Here is a 6,000-nt window from a genome sequence, read left to right as displayed (position 1 = left end):
ATGATGATGATATAAAATATAAATTAACTCTTCGATCAAAGATTTAAAATGTATATATATATATATATATATCTCAAAATATTTTTCATTGACGGTTTATTGAAATATCACAACGGAGTTACGAATTCATTTCGATTAATCGAACAAAATAATTGAAAAAAACGAAGAAGAGAAGATATTACAATTAGAGAGGAAGAGGGAAAAAATTGCGTATCCATTTGGCACGAAAAATGATGGAGGAGCTGAATGGAGCTGAAGAACTGGTAGGGTACTCGTTGGTGCAGCTCGAAGATATTATTCTCTGCACGGTCGTCGCCGGGTGGATTAAACGCGGTTCGACTGATTAAACACGATTTATATTGGCGTTAATAAGCGATGGCATTGAATATTTAAAGCGACTCATTAACTCGGTAATTGCGATGAAACGGCGCTGCTGCCCGCGAGGAGCGCATTGATCGATCGATTCCAATTTTCTCTTCCTTTTTGTCCCGGACGTTAGCTTTCGTTGCGGAACAACGTTTCCCTATCGCTAACAAGCCGATCGGAAAATTCAGCCGTTCGTCGATATCGTTCCTCTGGTGCAACGGATGAGAGAGAAAGAGAGAGGGAGAGGGAGATAAAATGGAAAAAAAGAAGGGAAAAGTATATTTCTTTCCCATTTCGATTCCGCATCTCGTCAAAAAACGGGAACGAGAAAATTTTTCCTCGATTTAATGGGAAAAACCTGTTTGAGATGATCGGATTCTTAATGCTCGATGGGGATGGTAAAGATAAGTGGAATAAAATAAATTCGAATGATACAGATGACGACGATAGATCGCGGATTTTTATAGAAAAGTTAAAATTGCAGTAACATGTTATATGCAGTAACATGATAATTTAGATGCTTGATATCGGAAAGAAAATTTAAATAACATCTCTTTCTAAAAATATTCTGTTAAATTATTTCTATTAAAGGATCTACGAAAATCTTGAATATTCTAACGTGTACATATATTGATATTTACATGTACTTTACACAATATTTGACATAGACATTTTTTTTTTTCACATATTAGTTGAATATTTGTGCATGTTTTAGACCGGATAAAAATCCGCGGTCTAGTAATGGGAGATACAGTGGGGGAAAAAAAAAAAAATCAAGAAACCAGAGAAGCTTCCATATAATTTTACCGACGAATCTATGTGAAAAAAAAAAAAAAGAAAAAAAAAGAAAAAAGAAAAATTGGGGAAAAAAATCCTGGATTTTTTAACAAAACAATATTCGCGTACCCGAATATATGTTTCACAAACTAGCTGCCTGTTAAACAACACACTCTGCACCCATTTCACCCGACTAAGCTCCCCGCTCGAGTTTAGAACCGATCCACACTGCAACCTGGATCTTCACACCTTTCGAAAAATATCCTCCACCCCGGTCAATTAGCCCCCCTCCCTCCCCCTTTCCTCCTCCTCCTCTACGACATTCCACTTTTTTTTTTCTTTTTGAATCGGATCTTGATTCAAAAAAAATCGTGTTAAGATCGTGTTTGTCCCCGGCGAAACGAAAATTCACCGGCTCATTGTCGGCACCAATCTAGAGTCGTATTGCACCCCTCCGTCACTATACGACGTGCTCTATACGACCCGTCCCGGGGTAATTTAACACGTAAGGGGGATGACAACGGTCTCGAAGCCCGTGTTCTTCGAGGTCTCGTATAAGTGACGATCGTGTTACACGGGCAAACTCACGAAATCTTCGAAAGAATCTATTCTTCGATCTCCCCAACGGTGATTGGTCTCATTACTCCTGCCCCTCTGGTGTCGGCCCCCTCCCCTCTCCTCTTTCTTTCTTTTTTTTTTTTTCGAATTTTCGAACGGAGGAGTGGCGATTATTGGAGGCGAGTGATCGACGACGAGTTTTTTCAGAGTTTTCCTCTGAAGGATCGATCCAATTTGTATTGTTGAACATTTACGATAGATCGTCAAAGGAGGATTGTTACACACGATTGTTGCGCGAATACCTTTACGAATCAAATTTCTCGAACGAAATGACTCCAATAATTTCATAATTTTCCGAGTATAACCCAAAATAGCCTCGAAATAGGATTATACACAGGATGTCCCATAAATTCCACGAAGCCACGATACACACCACGTGGATATACCATTACCGATTCCAGCCTCCCCTAACCGCAGTTTATCCCTCTCTGGAAGCCATTCCCGTCGCTGTCCAGCCGACAAATCTCGTGATCGATTCGACTATGCGCCATTTCTCCGGAGAATACACGTAGTTTTCGAAGAACGATAGGGATCCCTAGGCCTCCCAATCGCGCCATCTAGACGTTGCTCGTCTAGGGGAAAAAAAAAAAAAGAAAAAGAGAAAAGAAAGAAAATCAGTAATTCCTAATGGCGTGGAGTGGACAAGGGATCTCGATTCGTTAGTAAATTAATCCTAGGATCGGGTTGACGATAAGCCGAAACGGAGGGGGATGTATCATCATCGCGTGACTCTGTTTAAGCACACACGCATCGGCCGAGCGTTCACGCGAGTGCGCGTTAATTCACGTGATTCGCGATGAAACACAATCGATAGAGAGAGGCTTAATTGCCGTGGTCGTAGAAGGCGGCCGCCTCATTTGTATGAAACTTCATCGTTCGGCTAATCGAGTTAATTACCAAGCTGATAAAACGACTTCGCGACAGCTGCGGTTTCGATGTAATAAAAAAAAAGAAAAAAAAAAAGAAGCAAAAAGGAAAGAAAGAAAGAAAGGGGGAGGAGGGGAAAAAAAAGAAGGCAGATGACGATCCCTGACAGGTCTCTCCCACGCGTCTCTCACACGTGCAACGCGACCGCCAATTTATGACGGCCATTATCGTACGGTTCGCATTATTATCCTTTCGTGACTTATTATTACCTGCCTCCAGCAGGAGCTCTCGACAATTACTCTAATGGAATAATTTTTTGGAAAAACTATCGAGACCTCGCCATCCATTAACCACTTTCCGCGGCCACACCCTTCGTTCCAACGACAAACCCTCTTTCGCGAACAACTTGACGAATCTTCTCGATTATTGTTCCCTGTCTCGAAGGAGGCGATAGATCGGAAGAGATATATATATATATATAGGGAGAGGCGTGATGGCGCGAACATTTCGACTCGTACGTAACGTTCAATTATTGTAGAAAGGGACGATAGGTTTACGATATAAATCCACGATTTTGCGGTTTAATCTCGACGAAACGTACGATGGAGAGAGATCCAGATTTATCGGAGGTTTAATTTTGAAACGGGATTCACCATTTGCGCCGCCGAAAATCAGCCGATTTTCATTGCGCGCAGAACGGGCAGACGACGAGCGGTGAGTTCGAATCCCGCAGGAAGATTGACGCGCTCGCGAGGCTGCCACCAAAAGGGATAAGAGGGGTGAGAGGGGAGGGCTTATAGACCGCGCTGCCAGATCGAATTGCTTTTTACAGCGGACGGTCGCGAGATATCGAACGCTTGCGTGTATACATAAGAAGACGGTGTTTGCGTGTATGGATTGGCGGCCGTGTGCGCACACCCGTATTACACGTATGAACATCGAAGGCACATGATGCGTGTGGGGCGCGGCGCACGGGCATAAAAGAGAGCAAGCGAAAAAGGGAGCCTCTTTTTAATCTAGCGACGATTCGCAACCCTCTCCCCTCTCTCCCCCTGCTCCTTTTATAGTTACGTGCTTAGTGCTTATACCCATTGACTCCCTCTCTTTACCCTCTTGCCCGAGCTGCCCGTCATCGTTTTCTCTTACCACGCTTTGTCACCGTGTCAGCCCTCCTTTCCTCCTCGCCCTGTACTACTCCGCTACCCATTCCTCGGACTTTATACGCCGCGTCGAACCGCGATTATACTACTTGCCTTCTCGATTCCAGTATTGCGCACTTGTTTTTTTCCTTTTCCTTTCTTCTTTCTCTCATTTCTTCGTTGTTACACATTTGTCTCTCTCGCAGATTTCGTTCCAAGTAGAAAAGAAGATTGACGATGAGATTTAGAATCGAAATTTTCAAATTTTCAAAGAGAGCGATTAAAATTCTCGCGTGTTTTAAAGTTTCAAATCTATTGTGAAATTTTTGATTTCTTTTTATTTATAAAAAAAAAAAAAAAATCGTATTTGTAGGGGAAGGGGTGGGCAGAATTGGCAGAAAGCGATTCCTTCGTTCCATTCCTCGAGCGTGTCGTCGCGATGCAGAGGCTAAATCGGCCGGAGGCATTGTTCGAAATAACACGCGGCACGCTTTCTCTCCCTTTCCTACTCCGAAAAGTGCATCGCTCTCCCCCCGCTCTTCACCCCGTTGGTTTTTCGCTTCCATACACACCGATATGTTGTCTACTACGATGCGCTTACTCCGCAGGCCGCATATGTTGGCCGCGGTACAATACCGCGTGATCGTATTACCATTCACAATACAACAGAGCAGAGAGAACTATCTATCGAAAAGCGGGACTAATCAACCCTTTTGATGAAATTTCAATCGGCATACTTGCGGCTTCACCCGATTCGGCTAAATATCGCCGCTATATTTTGTCCATTCCCATCCACCCGCTTGGAATCCGCCATCGCTAATTAAATCAATCGACCGAATTGGAGTCATTCCGTAATTTTCTTTCTTCCCCTTTCGAGAAGATCGAATTAAGTTTCTCTTTAATTGAAACTCTTCGATTTTCGAATCGAATGTGTATATATATATATATATATATATATTTTAAAGGAAAAAGGGAGGGGGAAGATGATAAATCGAAAAATAATTTTTAATCGAAAATTTCGCGCTCGATAATTTTTAAAAACAAGAAGATTTCGATGGATGATGATCGAGAGAGATAATTTTAAAGCATTTCGTGTGTAAAACACACGGCCATCCTATTAAAAGAGAATTGTGAAAAAGGAAAATGTACTGCCCTGCAACGCATAAACCGTGCAAAGGTGGAGCAGTTGTATCTTATCTCGCGTTTAATCGACATCGTTGAGCCCAACTGTGACGCTCCTAAGCTCCGGTAATTACTTAGATGGACGGACCTTTGACACGAACCCCCGTTTCAACAGAGGGGAAGGAGGAAATAAAACACGTATCGCAAAGGTTTTTTTTTTTTTTTTTTTTTAAGAAAAATTCGTCCAATTTCATCCATCACCGAGTTAATTATCCCGAATTTATCCTCGATTTTCATTTATTATTTCTTTCCTCTCATCGGATCATCAGAGCGATCGACAATGGATAGGAATCGATCGTTTATTTCCGTTCGATGAATTTTTCATTGATCGATCGTCGTCGCCACGACGACAACGGAGACGAGTACTAATTTCACGCACGAAATGAAAAGTCGCTGTCCACATATAGATATATATACGAAGGACGGAATGGATAATTACGATTGGCACGATTGGATCGAGCAATTAGCTCGAGCGATTGGCGCTCGTCGAAACTCGGCGAGAAAGGAAGAAATCGAGAAACGAGCGTATAATTAATATTGTATTGGGAGCGGGGCAATCGAAGTTTCAGTTGCAACCTGATTACATATATATATATATATATGTATATATATGTATAGACAAATTAAAATATCTCTTAATTCCTCTCATCTTCCCTCCTCTCGTCTTCCTCCCTCTTTCTCTAATTACATCGTTCAATTCTCCGTGTAATTAATTGCAATCCAGAATAAGCGTTTTCGAAATTGCCGATGGATTGTCGATAAATTCCGAAAACACTTTCAGCGTAAAATTTTACGTATTTTATTGAGAGAATGGAATGAAATTTTCAGGGAAAAATCTGAAAGGGGGTAAAATTTCTCGGAATGGATTAAAATATAAATTATGACAAAAATCAAAGTGAGATAATTTTTATATTGCTCGAATGGGGAAATATCGAATGTAAGTAAACTTATAAGCGGATATATCTTTTTCGAGTTTTTAATTTCGACTCACCGTGTAGGATGGACTGGTGGCAAAGTGATTTTCCCAGTTCAGAGAAATTCTACGCAGCAA

This window comes from Apis laboriosa, unplaced genomic scaffold (assembly GCF_014066325.1).
Source record: "Apis laboriosa isolate Shangri-la unplaced genomic scaffold, ASM1406632v1 scaffold26_cov146, whole genome shotgun sequence".
NCBI classification, from domain to species: Eukaryota; Metazoa; Arthropoda; class Insecta; order Hymenoptera; family Apidae; genus Apis; species Apis laboriosa.
Note: the sequence above shows the minus strand (reverse complement) of the source record.